The sequence below is a fragment of the Macaca nemestrina genome, chromosome 9, assembly GCF_043159975.1.
Source record: "Macaca nemestrina isolate mMacNem1 chromosome 9, mMacNem.hap1, whole genome shotgun sequence".
Lineage (NCBI taxonomy): Eukaryota > Metazoa > Chordata > Mammalia > Primates > Cercopithecidae > Macaca > Macaca nemestrina.
Window position 1 is genome coordinate 30664158 of NC_092133.1, and position 17839 is coordinate 30681996.

General features: G+C 42.4%; 1 protein-coding gene across 4 annotated transcripts in view; it reads right to left on the reverse strand.

The window, feature by feature from the left end:
- Positions 1–17839, reverse strand: part of LOC105478334 (cyclin and CBS domain divalent metal cation transport mediator 2) — a 183472-nt gene that overhangs the window by 65648 nt on the left and 99985 nt on the right. Inside the window, exon 2 of one of the 4 annotated variants that reach the window (XR_985255.3) lies at positions 2443–2537. The exons of the other annotated variants lie outside the window; for them this stretch is intronic. The gene's annotated coding sequence lies outside the window, so the exon portion shown is untranslated. The remainder of the gene's footprint in view (positions 1–2442; positions 2538–17839) is intronic. 4 annotated transcript variants of the gene reach the window in all.

Below are 17839 nucleotides of genomic sequence, written 5' to 3' on the forward strand. Positions count from 1 at the left end.
TCCTGACCTCGGGATCCACCTGCCTCAGCCTCCCAAAGTGCTGGGATTACAGGCGTGAGCCACCGTGCCTGGCTCCTCTGAGATTTTCTTTCAGTCCTCTGTGAGATTCTTGAAGGGAAGGGTTCTCTTTCGCATCTAAAGCCTCAGAAACTAGCATAGTACGGGGTAATTTTTTTTTTTTTTTTTTTTTTTTTGAGACGGAGTTTTGCTCTGTCACCCAGGCTGGAGTGCAGTGGCGCCATCTCAGCTCACTGCAACCTCCGACTCCTGGGTTCAAGCGATTCTCCTCAGCCTCCTGAGTAGCTGAGATTACAGGTGCTGGTCACCACACCCAGCTTTTTTTTTTTAAGTAAAGATGGGGTTTTGCCACGTTGGCCAGGCTGGTCTTGAACTTCTGACCTCAGGTGATTCACCCACCTCGGCCTCCTAAAGTACTCGGATTACAGGTGTGATCCACCGTGACCAGCCAATACTTTTTTTTTTTTGAGACAGAGTCTCGCTCTGTCACCCAGGCTGGAGTGCAGTGGCCGGATCTCAGCTCACTGCAAGCTCTGCCTCCCGGGTTTATGCCATTCTCCTGCCTCAGCCTCCCGAGTAGCTGGGACTACAGGCGCCTGCCACCTCGCCCGGCTAGTTTTTTGTATTTTTTAGTAGAGATGGGGTTTCATCGTGTTAGCCAGGATGGTCTCGATCTCCTGACCTCGTGATCCGCCCATCTCGGCCTCCCAAAGTGCTGGGATTACAGGCTTGAGCCACCGCGCCCGGCCCCAGCCAATACTTTTAATAAAGCTTAACTAAATAGCTCAAATTAATCTTAAGAAAACAGGAGTGGGGGCTGGGCACGGTGGCTCACGCCTGTAACCCCAGCACTTTGGGAGGCCGAGGCGGGTGGATCACTTGACATCAGGAGTTTGAAACCAGCCTGGCCAACATGCTGAAACCCCATCTCTACTAAAAATACAAAAATGAGCTGGGCATGGTGGCACATGCCTGTAATGCCAGCTACTTGGGAGACTGAGACATGACAATCGATTGAACCTGGAGTGCGGAGGTTGTAGTAAGCCGATATCACATCACTGCACTACATCCTGGGTGACAGAGAGAGTTTCTGTCTCAAAAAAAAAAAGAAAAGAAAAGAAAATGGGAGAGGGATGAAGATTATGGCGGAAATGGTGTTATCTCTGCAAGATCTTGTCATAAGAGGAGATTATATTTTTTTCCCTGGGACACAATGCAGTAAACAAGGCCAATCAGTGACTGCCAGTTGATTATACTTTTAGCAACCACTTCCCAGAAGAATGACCAACTGCTGCTACCTAATCTAAGGCCTTGTACATAAAAGACACCCATTTCCTAATTAATTGTACTGCTTTTATTATTTTAACTCCTATTGGCACCAAACTCTAGAAAAGTTACAATAGAGTTTGTCCTCAGATGAAGCCCACTTGAAAAACAAGTAGAAAAATCAAACCCTGTGCTCCTTCCTGTTGTGCTTGAGAACGTCTTCAAGAATTTTCATTATCTTCTTAAACACAAAACATGAATTTAACCTGAAAACCAAGAGTCTGATATGCAAATATAATGAGTTGTCAAGTAAAAAAAGACATGTTTACTGAACGACTAGATTAATAAATGAGTGAATGAATGGCCAAATAACTCAACACTCATTTGCTTCCGTAAAGAACCTTAGAAACAGACCGTCCTTTTGAGGGACCTGCTCCTTGGTAAAAATGACAAACTGTCTTAAGTTTTCTGTGAGTACACACTACAAATGCCTTATGGAACATCACCTCAGTTCCTGATACAATGTTCAGAAGATCTAGGCTGTTCTCAGTCACTGACCCCTCACCAAAAAAGGCACAGATTTTAAGAGCTCAAATATGTGACAGGACCCTAGGCATACTATCAGTGATTAAGAACTTAAACTCTAAAATTAGACAAGTATGGGTGTGGATGCTTTGACTCTGTTACATACTACCTGTGTGACTGAGAGCAAGTCATTTACCTTCTCATGGCCTCCCACTTTGTCTGTAAATGGAGATATACCCTATGTTCACTACAAAAATTGAAAAATCAAATGAAAAAACAATTTAAATAGTGCCTGGCACATAGTAAGTGCTCAATAAATGATAATGATTATATTACTGACGAAAATCATCTCAAATGTACATGCATAATACCTTTTAATATCTATAGAAACAGGATCTTGGGATCATTGGAATTATTCAGCTATAAGTAGCTTCTTTGAAAATATAGATTGTAGGCTTCTATCAAAGAATATCATTTGTATCACCTAAGCATTCAATCCTACGTAGTCTTATTTTGCTTTAAAGTTCTTCAATATAGCAACTCTACAAATTGTTTGCTCTGTTTCTCAAGACCAAAATTTTGCAGCTGGGTGCATCAAATGGGTTATGGAGATTGTCCTCCCTCCCCTCTCACCTCTAGAAGTAGTTGCTCCCGCTTACTGGATGAGGCAGTGGGGAGGGCGGGCCATGAAGGAAGCTTGTACAGCCACTGCCTTTGTCATATTTCCTCTGTGAAGAAACAGAAGACTTCAGTTCCTGGGATTGGTTAAGCTCTAGAATAGAGAACTAAGGAACTACTTTGCATTTTCCTAAAAATCTCATCTCTCTTTGTGCAGAGCGCCATTGCAGCCAAACTGTTACACATTCTTTTTGCATCTTTGTCAGGAAACTAGAAAGATAATAAACACAGGTAGCTTGTAATACACAATAAATTGAAGGAAGTTGGCACAGAGCAGAGAAAGACTCAAAGACTGAGGGAATGAGAAGGGGAAAAGCCAATGAAAGAATAAATTATGTGCAATGGCCATACCAACCTTGACATTTTTAAAGATATTGCAAAGATTTCTGTGTTTACGATTAGAATTCACTTGAGGTCAATATGGCCAGTCATGAATTCATTCAACAAACATTTTTCTTGAGCACTCACTATATGCTAAGCACTGTACCATGCACCAGGGATTAAACCCAAACACATACAAGACTGATTTCCTTACTGTCAAGGAACTGGAAGTCAACCAAGGAAGACAGGCAAGGAAAATCACAACATGGTAGACTCTTCTCTTAACTGACCTCCATGTAACGTGCTGACTAATGAACACACTTCCATTCTCTCTGTAAAACACACTGAATGAGGCCCACAGCACACTGAATGCTTTTGGCTAACGGACTACTATCTAGTACTCTGCATTCTAAACTCCCCTAGATTAAGCAGAGTTTTTACTAAAAATTGGTTATTTCTGTTTCCAAACTTTTTTTTTTTTTTTTTTTTTTGGGAGACAAGGTCTCACTCTGTCCCTAAGGCTAGAGTGCAGTGGCATGATCACCGCTCACTGCAACCTCGACCTCCTGGGCTCAAGCAATTCTCTCACCTCAGCCTCTTGAGTAGCTGACACTACAGGTGTGTGCAACCACGCCCAGCGAAACTTTTGTATTTTTTGTAGAGACACAGTTTCACCACTTTGCCCAGGCTGGTCTCAAACTCCTGAGCTCAAGTGATCCACCCGCCTTGGCCTCCCAAAGTGCTGGGATTATAGGCATAAGCCACCACACCCAGCCTCCAAAAATATTTATGACATTTGTACTTGATGCTGCAATTATGTAATTTAAGTATTGTAAAAACTTAAGAGAATAGAAGTTGTTTCTACGGATGCTGTCTTAGTCCATTTTGTGCTGCTACATCACAATACTCGAGACTGGTTAATTTATGAAGAACAGATTTCTTACAGTTTGGAGGCTGGGAAGTGCAAGACTGAGGGGCCCACATCTGGCAACGGCCTTCATGCTGTGTCATCCCATGGCAGAAGGGCAAGAGAGCAAGAGGGGACTGAACTTGCTTCTGTAACAAGTCCATTCTCAGAAGAACTAATCTAACTCCATAATGACACCAATCCATTCATGAGGAACCCGATGACCCAGTCACCTCTTATTAGACCCTATTCTCCCAGTGTTTGCATTGGAGATTAAGTTTCACCACATGAACTTTGTGAGACACATTCAAACCATAGCAAACATTATGATGAATCCTTCAGAAAGAATCAGTAAAAGCAGGTTGTTGAACAAAAAAAATCCCTGCTATTGAATTAGGAGGGGGTAAGAGAAAACACATCTAGAAAGAGTCTGCACCTGTACTGCTTTGAAAATGCTTTGCACTGCTTGTTCCACTTGAAATGAAAACGAAGATTTGGATAATTAGAGAAGATATATTATGGATGTGATTCATGCACAACTGTATGAAACACCAATCAGTGAGCCCAACTCAAAGAAAATGCCTGGGTCCTACTTCAGAAGAATGGCAACACCATCTTCCAATGCCTGTTGAAATGTATTGATTCAGGCAAAGAACATTAACAGATGCTAAAACCATTAGGAAAAGAGGTTGATGGAGAAAATAATATTTGTGTGGTGCCAAAGTATCACTCCACAGATCACTGCTAATCCCAAAGAAGAAAGCTTATCTCTAGAACAGAGCCAACTTGGCCGGGCGTTGGGGCTCACACCTGTAATCCCAGCACTTTGGGAGGCCGAGGCGGGCGGATCATGAGGTCAGGAGATTGAGACCATCCTGACCAACATGGTGAAACCCTGTCTCTACGAAAATACAAAAATTAGCCAGGCGTGGTGGCGCATGCTTGTAATCCCAGCTACTTGGGAGGCTGAGGCAGGAGAATCGCTTGAACCAGGGAGTTGGAGGTTGCAGCGAGTGGAGATCGCGCCACCGCACTCTAGTCTGGGTGGCAGGGCGAGACTCTGTCTCAAAATAAAATTTAAAAATAAATAAAATAGAACGGAGCCAACTGCAGTCACCACCTTAATCAAGTGATCAAATTTAAAGTCATTAATAGTGGATAACCAGACCATATGTACCACCTAAAGTATTGCACACCAAAATACATTTCATCCTTTATAAAGTATTCTTGACAAAGGTGTTTAATCTAGTCAGGAATCTGGATCTAGCTTCCAGTGTACAGGAAATACATGGGATAGAGAAATGAGTTAAATGATACAATGACAAAACAATCATACAAGCCCCAAATGTAGGGTACTCTACAAAACAACTAGCTTGGTTTCTTTAAAAAGCCAATATCGGCCAGGCACGGTGGCTCACACCTGTAATCCCAACAATTTGGGAGGCTGAAGTGGGTGGATCATGAGGTCAGGAGATGAAGACATCCTGACTAACAGTGAAACCCCATCTCTACTAAAAATACAAAAAACTAGCCAGGCATGGTGGCATGCACCTGTAGTCCCAGCTACTCGAGAGGCTGAGGCAGGAGAATCGCTTGAACCCGGGAGGCAGAGATTGCAGTGAGCCAAGATCGCCACTGCACTCCAGCCTGGGCAACAGAGCGAGAATCCGTCTAAAAAATAATAATAATAAATAATAAATAAATAAAAATAAATTTTGCTTGTTATTATCACAGTACCGTATTTGGTAACATCACAAAATGACTTCATTGCTTAGACTTATGAGGCATGAAATGATGTCTTGAATCTGTTTTGAAATATTTTTGCAAAGAAAAAAGATAAATGAAACCAATATAACAAAGCCATGATATTTATTGAATTGGTAATGGGTAATATTGTAGTTTATTGTCTATTTTCTCTACTTTTACATATACTTTAAACTTATTAAAATTAAGAAGTCAAGGTCATGAAAAAATGAGAGGAATTATTCTAGCTTTAACAAGACCAAAAAAACATAATATCACAATGCGATGCAAAAATCTTGATCGCATCCTCGTTAGAAGAAAGCCAACCATATATAACATTTGCGGGACAACTGGGAAAATGTGAATATGGAGAGAGTAGTCAACGATTTTAGGGTACCCTAATTTTCTTAAGAGTGATGATGGAATTAGGATTATGTGGGAGAAGTATGCAAAAACAGTTCAGGATAAAGTGTGATGTAACTTTCTTTGAAATGGTTCAAAAAAATTAAAAATTATCAAATCTAAAAGATATATGTACATTATACTAGTCTCAATTTTTACATTTTTGCACATTTTTATAATCAAAACTTAAGTCTGTCAAATGATTGCAAATTTGTTTGATTTCAAAATAATATTTAGGGTATATATAATTTTTAATGATTCCATCCTTTTGCTGGCTTTGTTGTTTAATGGAAATCACATGGTCTGGATGTGTGTCTCCTCCAAATCTCTTATTGAAATGTGACCCCCAATATTGGAGATGGGGCCTAGTGGGAGGTACCGGACCATGAGGGGCGGATCCCTCATGAATGGCTTAGTACTATTCAGTTGGTGTTGGGTGAGTTCTTTTTTTTGAGGGGGTGGGGTGGGGGGGGGACAGAGTTTCACTCTTGTCGCCGAGGCTGGAGTGTAATGGCACGATCTCGGCTCAGTAAAACCTCTGCCTCCCAGGTTCAAGCGATTTTCCTGCCTCAGCCTCCTGAGTAGCTGGGATTACAGGTATTCACCACCACGCCACAGCCTCTATTTTTAGTAGAGATGGGGTTTCACCATTTTGGTTAGGCTGGTCTCGAACTCCTGACCTCAGGTGATCCACCTGCCCCTGGCCACCCAAAGTGCTGGGATTATAGGCATTAGCCACCTCACCCGGCCCAGTGTTGGGCGAGTTCTTGCTTAGTTCACCCAAGATCTGGTCATTTAAATGAGTCTGGGACCTTGGCTGGGCATGGTGGTTCATGTCTGTAATCCCAGCACTCTGGGAGGCTGAGGCAGGTGCTTGAGTCCAGGAGTTCAAGACCAGCTTGGGCAACATGGTGAACCCCCCTCTCTATTAAAAAATACAAAAAATTAGCCGAGTGTGGTAGTGTGCACCTGTAATCCCAGCTACTTGAGAGGCTGAGGTGGGAGAATGACCTGAGCCCGGGAGGTCAAGGCTGCAGTGAACTGAAATCATGCCACTGCACTCCAGCCTGGGCAACCACAGTAAGACCCTGTCTCAAAGAGTCTGGACCTCCTCCTCCTTTCTCTTGCTCTCTCTCTTGCCATGTGATACGTCTGCTCCCCCTTTGCCTTTCGCCATGATCGTAAGCTTTCTGAGACCCTCACCAGAAGCAGATGCCAGTGCCATGCTTCCTGTACAGCCTGCAGAACCATACGCCAAAATAAACCTTTTTTCTTTATAAATTACCCAGTCTCAGGTATTCCTTTACAGCAATGCAAATGGACTAACACATGAACCAACTAAAGGTAAGACAGGAGAGGACCCAGATGGTGATGTGATGATAAACATTTAACAGCCAGCTCTCTGGAAAAAGCTGATTTGTAGCATTTGGCAATTTCCATGGTGTAAGTATGGCTGATCCCAAGTTATTAACACAGTGTCACTAAACAGAGCTGGAAAGAGATAAGCACAATCAGTTTCTTAAGCTGGTACGGGATCTAGTTCTAACATCACTGGATCCAGACCATAGCAGGGTGAAACTTTGTCTATAAGGTCACCAGCTGACAATAGGGAATGAAGAAGAAAGAGTTTAAACACAGGAAAAAAAGTAGATGATAGGATCTTCCTCAAAGAGCTGCTTTGAAGATTAAATAAATTACATATAAAATACTCAGCACAATGCTTGGCACATCAAATAATGACTAACTTACTAAGAACCTTCTATTACTATCATTTCCTAACCTGATCCAAAAATCTAAAAGGTCATCTCAACAACTACAAACCCTAAGAAAAAGTTCCAAATCGGCATGCCCAGCTGACGCGGTAGAAGCTACAGTTTCACAGGTCTGTTTATATAAGGAGAAGTCATCATGGGCTGCTTCAGTCCCATGATGAAATTCATATGACGTTTTCACTCACTCAGAATGCCACGTCTCACTCAAACACATTCATCAAAGATGAACAGAACTCTCTCTCTGACCTTAAAGAATTCTAATTTGGCCTTCAAAACCTCCTTTACCAGGAATTTATCTAACCACAGGCAACTATCTTTGGCTGAGATTACTTCATATACATACACACATATATATTCACACATACATGGCAGAAGTAATTCTTATCTAAATGAACCAATATTTTCTCAAAAATTTGCTAGAAAACGTTTTGTTCAATGAATCCTATTTTGAAACTATAGAGTTGCATTCTTCCAGGGTAAAGAGTCCATAGAAAAAGAACATCGACAATGTTATCTTTTCATCCGTATGATTAACCATGAAGTCCAACTCTCGGCAGGACTCTATGCTTCCTACAGCAGGAGACAAGGGAAGCAGCAGAAGTCAAGAGGGAACTGTGGGAGTAAGACTATCCCCCTACAGGTCTCATTCATTGTCAAAAACACCAGTGGGAGCGCCAGAACTCTGGCGTTTCTGGCAAGACCACTCCTCCCTGCCCCTCAATACTCACAGCCTCTCCATTATTGTCTGTCTTGGCACCACGAGGACTAATTTCACCACAAGAAGCCCAGGACTCCAAGGCCATCCCTTATTTATCAGCAGCCTTGGTGGTCTCACACACACACATTCGACGGGACTCTGCTGAAGACTCAGGAATGCGCCGCAGTTCTCTGGGAGGTGTGCAGTGCATTCTTCCAAGGTTCTGGGAATTCTACTCTTTTTGGTCTCCTTACATTCTCCACTTGTCTCCTTTGTCAGGGAGGATGTGGGGCTCCATTTAGGCTGTCCCTCCTTGCCCTGTGATCTCCAGGTCGGTCAGCTGGGACAATCACAGGGCTCACTTTTCTCCCGAGCACTGCCTTCTCTCCTGCCTTGCCTGTTGTCTAGTGTCTAAAAACCACTGTTTCAGGATATTCTGCATAGTTTCCTTGTTGTTTAAGGAAAGAGCATAAAATCTGGGCCCTGTTACTCCACCACAGACAGAAGCAAAGGTCTCCCTTCTCATGTTTTATATTTTCAATCTTAACTTAGTCACTCTCTTCTATGATCACTCCATTGACCTTGTCATTCACGATTACTGCAACCTATCCATTATCTCACTTTCAAACATCCCCTCTCCAGCCACTAGTTATCTTTACAGATCCCTCCTGTTAGTACCCAATTCCAACAAGCCCTTGCCTTGCTTTCAATCCACTGTTCCTACACCCACATGCCCTTTGTCCCTTCCCAATCAAGCTTTCATTCATTCTACTGTCAATACTTCTAATCAGACCCTCAACTCCCTTCCCCCTCTCACCTCATCTTATTTGCTTGGCCACACCACAACCTGGCTTAAATCCAACTCACTACTTAAGGAAGGGTATGAATTTTATACTTTTATCTTATTATTTTATAAGACACTAGAAAGTTCTACTAGGGCAGGTATTCTCATCTATTATTGTTTATTGTTGTATTGTTTATTGTTGTATTCCCAAAGCTTAAAACAGTTCTCAACCCATGGAAAATACTGATTAAATATTTGTTTAATGAATTAATTAATGTAACTCAATGCTCAAAACAAGAATTCCAAAGTGTAATCCCAGCACTTTGGGAGGCTGAGGCAGGCAGATCACCTGAGGTCAGGAGTTTGAGACCAGCCTGGCCAACATGGTGAAACCCCATCTCTATTAAAAATACAAAAATTAGCTGGGCGTGGTGGTGGGTGCCTGTAATCCCAGCTACTCGGAAGTCTGAGGCAGGAGAATCGCTTGAACCCAGGAGGCACAGGTTGCAGTGAGCCGATAGCGCACCATTGCACTTCTAGTCTGGGTGACAGAGCAAGCCTCTGTCTCAGGAAAAAAAAAAAAAAAAAAAAGAGGGAGAGCAAAAATTGCAAGATTGAAAATCTGAAATAAAATGGCTAAAAAAGTCAAAATATAGAAATATTTTATAATTGCTACGAAAGAGTTGAACTCACTGACGTACTAATAACTTTTTAAAAAAACACACACAAGTAACACATGTTCATTATAGAGAATCCATGGGGGAGTAATTTGGAAAACAATTAGAACCTAATGGAAAAACTGAAAATCATTCATAATACTAACTTTCAGACTTTTTTTTCCAAAGTGTGTCTTACATGTTTTTTTCCACAAAAACTACCTCTTTCACCTTTTAAGTCTTGAAAGTCTTTTCATATCAATATAGAACCTTATTACGATTTTTAGTGGCTGAGTAGTTCAATTTATGCATATCTAACAATTATGGCTATAGAACAATGCATTTAATTCCTCTGTGTTAGATATTTCCATTGTTTCCAATGATTCATTCTCTCATGTTTAATATTTGCTCCCAGTAAAACTATTCCTTCCTTTAACTGCCACCTCCACAGGATTCAGAAGAGGCCAGAGTGCTACATGGTGAGATGCTTCCATCATCACAGGCTCTCCTCTCCCAGATAATCTGCATTAGCACACCCAAAGGCTGAAATCTCTCCCATCTCTAAAAATGAAAAACTTCCCCATGTCCCCTATTTGGTTCCTGCTATTACTCTACTTTACTTCTCTTTACAGCAAAAGCCTTAGGAGAGCTGTCTCTCTCTATTCACTGACCCTACTTGCTCAACTTTCATTTCTCTTTCACATGCTCCAAATTAGTCTTGTCTAATAGAAACACTCTTGTGATCTCCATGACCTCTCATTTTGCTAGATATATTCTTAGCCCTCATCTTGTTAAATATTTCATTACTCTTTTTTTTTTTTTTTGAGACAGGGTCTCACTGTCACCCAGGCTGGAGTGCAGTGGTACTATCATGGCTTACTGCACTCTCAACCTCCCAGGCTCAGGTGATCTTCCCAACTCAGTCTCCTGAGTAGCTGGGACTATGGGTGTGCGCCACCATGCCTGAATAAGTTTTTGTATTTTTAGTAGGGATGGGATCTCGCCATGTTGCCCAGGCTGGTCTCTAACTCCCGGGCTCAAGAAATCTGCCTGTCTCGGCCTCCCAAAGTGCTGAGATTAGTGAGCCTCCGCACCCGGCTGTAAATATCCTTTTAAGAAAGGAGTAAACAGGCCAGGTGCAGCGGCTCACACCTGTAATCCCAGCACTTTGGGAGGCTGAGGTGGTAGATCACAAGGTCAGGAGATCAAGACCATCCTGGCCAACATGCGGAAACCCCATCTCTACTAAAAATACATAAATTAGCCAGGCATGGTGGCTTGTGCCTGTAATCCCAGCTACTGGGGGGGCTGAGGGAGGAGAATCACTTGAACTCGGGAGATGGAGGTTGCAGTGAGTGTAACCCCATCTCAAAAAAAAAAAAAAAAAGGAAAAAAAAGGATCTTTACTTTGCTTCCACCACATTTTCCTGGTTCTCCTTAGTGGAGATTCCACCTCAATCCTCTTGTGTTAGTTCTTCATTCCCGACCTCTAAAAATCAGAGCACTCTTGAACCTCCACTTTTGGATCTCTTCTCTTCTGTCTACACTTCTTCATTTGAGAAATGATCTCATTTTGTCTCAAAGTTTTCATTATCTATCTGCTGGTGATCTTTTATGTCTCCCTCCAGATCATTCCTCTGAATTCTGGATTTATACATCCAATTGCCTACTTAGTATCTCCACTGGCTGTCTACCAATCATATCACACGTTCTTTCTCTAAATCTGTTCCTCCTTTAGGGAGGGGAAGGATGCATTAACATCCACCCAGTTGTTCAAGCCCAAAACCTAGGCCTCATCCTTACCTCTTCTCTTTTTCTATCCAGAATCTGATTTTTTCTCACCACCCCCACCCTCTACCCTCTTGGTCCAAGTTCACTATTTTTTTTTTTTTTTTTTTTTTTTTTGAGACGGAGTCTCGCTCTGTCGCCCAGGCTGGAGTGCAGTGGCGCGATCTCGGCTCACTGCAAGCTCCGCCTCCCGGGTTCACGCCATTCTCCTGCCTCAGCCTCCCGAGTAGCTGGGACTACAGGCGCCCACAACCGCGCCCGGCTAATTTTTTGTATTTTTAGTAGAGACGGGGTTTCACCGTGGTCTCGATCTCCTGACCTTGTGATCCGCCCGCCTCGGCCTCCCAAAGTGCTGGGATTACAGGCGTGAGCCACCGCGCCCGGCCAAGTTCACTATTCTTTCTCCCCTAAATTACAACAGCTTACTAACTGATCTCTTTGTCTCACCCTTGCTCTCCACAGTAAGTCCTTTGCAGAATAGCCTTTCTAAAGTGTAAGATTCTGTCACTTCCCTGCTAAAAACTCTCCCAAACCTCCCCACTACACCTAGAGCGGCATCTGAGGATCTTTTTTTTTTTTTTTTTTTTTTTTGAGACGGAGTCTCGCTCTGTCGCCCAGGCTGGAGTGCAGTGGCGCGATCTCAGCTCACTGCAAGCTCCGCCTCCTGGGTTCACGCCATTCTCCTGCCTTAGCCTCCTGAGTAGCTGGGATTACAGGTGCCCGCTGCCATGCCTGGCTAATTTTTTTGTATTTTTTTTTTAGTAGAGACGGGGTTTCACTGTGTTAGCCAGGATGGTTTCCATCTCCTGACCTCGTGATCCGCCCACCTTGGCCTCCCAAAGTGCTGGGATTACAGGCTTGAGCCACCACGCCCGGCCCTGAGGATCTTTATGGTGCCACAGCCCACAGCTCTTGGCCTGGTGACTTGCTTTTTTTTTTTTTTTTGAGACAGATTCTTGCTCTGTCCCCCAGGCTGGAGCGCAATGGTGCGAACTTGGTTCACTGCAACCTCCACCTCCCAGGTTCAAGTGATTCTCCTGCCTCAGTCTCCCGAGTAGCTGGGATTACAGATGCCCGCTACAATGCCCAGCTAATCTGTATGTTTAGTAGAGACAGGGTTTCACCATGTTGGCCAGGTTGGTCTTGAATTCCTGACCTCAGGTGATCCACCTGCCTCAGCCTCCCAAAGTGCTGGGACTACAGGTATGAGCCACTGTGCTCAGCCTGGCTTGCCTTTCTCTAGGCACTTCTTGCTGTTTATCAAACACAGTCCTACCCAAGAAGAGCCTTTGCTTTTCCCATCCCCACTTCTGGACAGCTCTTCCCCAAATGTTCACGCTCATTATCCCCCACTTCATTCAGGTCTCTGCTCAAATGTCACCTCCTCACAAGGCCTTTGCTGACTACCATCTAAAACGGTTCCCCTGCCCAGTTGCTATGCCCTTTCTTTGTCATACATACCACCTGCCAGCATCTGATGTTTTGGTTCATATTTATTTGCTCAGTCTGCTCCCCACTTAGATGCTGAATCCACGAAGGCAGGGACATGATCTGATTCACTGCTGTCTCCTCCTTGCCTAGAACTCTGTCTGCCACATGTAGGCACCTAATGACATCTTCCATCATACATCTTCATGCATTCGTCTACCAGCTGTTAAGAATCCATCTTTTGCCACTCCTCCAGAAGTTATCAGACCAGAACATTAAAATGTTAAGCTATTACAAAATATTTCAGACACGACACACAACGTAAAAGAAAACAAACATCCACGTTCTTACCACCAAGCTTAAGGAATAAAACCTTTCCAAGTATTGTTGGGCCCCACAAATACCCACCCCACTGAGGGAACTTAACACCAGGCTTGAAGAGAACCTGAAAGAGAAAAGTGTTTGATTCACCCTTTTCTAACCTGCTTAAAAACAAACAAACAAACAAACAAAAGAAAACCTTATGACAAAGTACTACAAACACTCCCCCACCCCCCCCAAAAAAAGCCCTGTGTTGCAGTGAGATTGGGGCTTTTGGATGGAGGAAACAAAAGGAAGAAACAAACAACAGGGCAGGAAGCAGCAGGGGCCAGCGGAGCGTCTGAGGAGTAACGCCCAGGAAAGGAGGCTACGGGCAACAGTGAGGCAATGTGAAGAACTTGCCTCCATTCACTGTCTTCCCTATTGAATGCTTGGATTATAGAAGGATCATCAAGCAGGCACTGAATGATTACAAATGAAGCCTGGCTGCAAGACCAGGATTGAATTGGGCAATACACATCCAGTTACATCATAGAAAGTTTAGACAACACTGTAATTTAATCATACCATTTGGCATGGCAGCATATATCAAAATTGGCAAGTAAGTATTGCAAATGACACAGGCAACAAGCTTGTGGTTCGAAAATAAGTGGGGGCTAGATGTAAGGCTTGTCTGCTCCCCACTTAGATACTGAATCCATGAAGGCAGGGACATGACCTGATTCACTGCCGTCTCCTCTGTGCCCAGAACGCTGTCTGCCACATAGCAGGACTTAAATAAGTCCTTTAAAAATCTTTTCAATATTTCAAACTATTGAAAAGATTTTTAAAGGATTAAAATTACAATGGAAACACGATGACCCATTAAAAAGAGATCTTCTAGAGCTTTGTCACTAGAGAACAGGATCAGCAATCCAATGGAACAATTTGATATGCAATGAAATCACTAATGTATCTAACAGTATCTAATACTATTCTACCACAAAAGCAACTGGCTCATGGAGAATAGCTGATTCTAGTCTTGAGGGAAAGGCCGGGGTGGGCTGGAGGGGAGGGCGGGAAATCAAGATGGGGCTAGAAGATCTTGTTTCTGTCAGAAAGTCTACAAAGGAGCCAGTTTAAAGGCTACAATGGCAGTCTGACAGTTCAGTTAAGATTCATGAGTCTTAATGGTACTTAAAAGGGGAGAAATCTTAAAAGCTATAAGGGGGCAAGTAGAGATTAAAATCCAGCCAGGCCTGGGGTGAGCTGAACTTTGAGTTTTTGTAATTCATCTACCTAGAGGGGCACCTTTCTGAGTTTCTTTTTGTTTTTTTGTTTTTTTGTTTGTTTGTTTGAGATGGAGTCTTACTCTGTGGTCCAGGTTGCAGTGCAGTGGCATGATCTCAGCTCACTGGAACTTCTGCCTCCCAGGTTCAAGCGATTCTCCTGCTTCAGCCTCCCGAGGAGCTGGGATTACAGACGTGCAGCGCTACGCCTGGCTAATTTTTGTATTTTCAGTAGAGATGGGGTAGGCTGGTCTTGAACTCATGATCTCAAGCGATCTGCCCTCCTTGACCTCCCAAAGTGCTGTGATTACAGGGGTGAGCCACCGCACCTCATGAGTATATGTTCTGGTTTTTCAAATGTTTAAAATTCTTAAGAAACTATTTGACTTATTAAAGTTATGTAGTTGATTTATTTATTGGAAGAAGTTTGAAGTGCCTGGGGATATCAGATATATTAAATTTGTAAGCATGTTTTAAAATGTTTAAGGAATTCTAGTCAAGTTTAGAATTTTTTTTTTTTTTTTTTTTTTTTAAGAGACAGGGTAGTGCTCTGCCACCCAGGCTGGAGCGCAGTGGCACAATCATAGATCACTGCAGCCCTGAACTGCTAGGTTCAAGTGATCCTCCCACCTCAGTCTCCCAAAGCTCTAGGATTATAGGTATAAGCCACTGTACCCAGCCTGTAAGTGGTATTTAATACAGGAATTTCATCTGTCAAATGTAAAAGCACTTGAGCATCAGTAAAAAAAATAAGCAAATAGGCATTTTAAATATTAACACATAACTAAATTTTTCAGTGGATTTTAAGGTATTTAAAGTTTAAAGAAAAGTGGGCTTTTAAAAATCATAATTTTAATAAGCTAAGCTCTGACCAAAGCATAAGTAACTCAGGAACTGTCTGGCATAGCAGAATCGAGAGCTTTGCTCCACATTCTCACCTGCTTGACCTCAGGCAAGTTACTCAAATTTTCGTGCCTCAGGGTCTCCATTTGTAAAATGAAATAATACTATTAATATCTATATCAAGACCCTTGTGAGGATTGAGTTAATATATACAAAGCACCAAAAACTGTTATAGAGTAAATTGTAGGTGCTTCATCAATGTTAGCTAGATTATCACCATCGTTAGCATCACTGATATCACCTGCCAAGGCTATGCATACTTTGGGGGCAAGGACAATGTCTTATCTTTATATGCCTAACATTTAGCATGCTGCCTGGTACCCAACAGGCATGCAATTAATATTACCTGAATTTAACTGAACAGTCTAAAATTCTAGCTATCAGGCTGTGACTTTCAAGCTGTAATGCATAAAAAGAACCAACATGATAAATGGCAGGGGCAAAGATAAAAAGGCCAATGAAAAACAAGATTTTGGCCGGGCGCGGTGGCTCAAGCCTGTAATCCCAGCACTTTGGGAGGCCGAGATGGGCGGATCACGAGGTCAGGAGATCGAGACCATGCTGGCTAACACGGTGAAACCCCGTCTCTACTAAAAAATACAAAAAATTAGCCGGGCGAGGTGGCGGGCGCCTGTAGTCCCAGCTACTTGGGAGGCTGAGGCAGGAGAATGGCGTGAACCTAGGAGGCGGAGCTTGCAGTGAGCTGAGATCCGGCCACTGCACTCCAGCCTGGGCGACAGAGCGAGACTCCATCTCAAAAAAAAAAAAAAAAAAAAAAAAAAAAGAAAAACAAGATTTTATACAGTCAGAAAATACTGTTTCTTACAATTTGGAATGGTTCTTACTTACTCTAGGAGTTTCTCAGGTCCTAATTGTCCTAAGGGAATTTCTTTTTTTTTTTTTTTTTCCTTTTTGTGGAGAACAGGGTCTCGCTATATTACCCAGGCAGGTCTCGAACTCCTGGGCTCAAGCTATCCTCCCGCCTCTGCCTCCCTGAGAGCTGGGATTACAGGCATGAGCCACCGCGCCCGGCCGTCCTAAGGGAATTTCTATTGGGATTAGATAATAGCTCATCTAAATCTTGACCCTAGATCTAGAATTACAGATTTAATACAGAATTTGAGATGTCCCTCCAATAAATTTAATCTAACACAGTTTACTCTAGAATTAATTACTTTAACTTTTTCCAGTCACCTAAACTTGTTTCTGAACTAAAGTATAATACAATCTTAACTCATTCAATATAGGCACCCTTTTTATTTTCCATTGCTCTTGCAATTTTCCAGCAGTTTACTCTCATTTGAGTTCATTACCAGTACTCCAGATGGAAACTTTCCCTAATAGGTTGTTCCATTCACAGCCATTTAGAAAGCACTGTTTGCGTCACACTGTTTTTGGCTTGGATAAACGGAGCTGTTACTTCAAACCCCAATTCTTCTTGGTGTCCTGCAGTCGGTCACACCTAAGTGCACCCAGCACCTGCCTTCTACTAACAACCTTTTAAAGCAAAATGCTTTAACCCACCAGGTAGCAGATTTCCCTTCCTTCCAGTGCATAGTAAGTCCATGCAGACTATAATTCCTTCAACAGACATCAAACGACTGCAGTAATAGTAAAAATAATTCACAATTATTGAGGGTGCTCTGCATGCCAACATGTTTGTATAACTTAATTATTCTGAGAACTCATGAAGAAGAAACTATTTATCCCATTTTATAATTACAAAACAGACTTAAAAAGGAACTAACATTCCCTGGGTTTTTAGCCTTCCTTTGAAGGTGTCTGGATTTGACAAAAACAGTTTCCTTTTGTAGAATAGGGCCCTATGAAATATTATCCTCATTTTATAAATATTAAATATCAAAGATTATACAGCTAAGAGGCACACAGAACCAGAATTCGAGTCTGTCTGATTCCAAGATCCACATTGTAGCTTATTTTGCTATGTTACCTATCCAATTTTATGAAGGTCTTTTGCAGAACACTCTTCTACTCTCAGTTAAGGAATGAAAAAAACTGCCTTAAAAGGCTCACTTACTTCATATTGTACTTCTTTTTACGTTTGAAGAAAGATAGGAAAAGGAAAGAGAAGGAAGGAAAGGCTATGGTAAACTTTCTCTCCAAAGATGTGATAGCACTGGAGAATGTTCAGCATCTTTAGATCTGATAGGGTCCAAGAAAGGGTTCAGTACTTAACCATATTTCACTATAACTCTAGCCAGTGTGGTAGAGACTGTTGTTGTAGAGAAGAGTTTATCCACCAAACTATATACTGAAAATGAAAACTCATTTGTCAAGGATTAGATCACTCATATAAGCAGTTAAGAATTTTTTTTTTTTTTTTTAAGACAGTCTTGCTCTG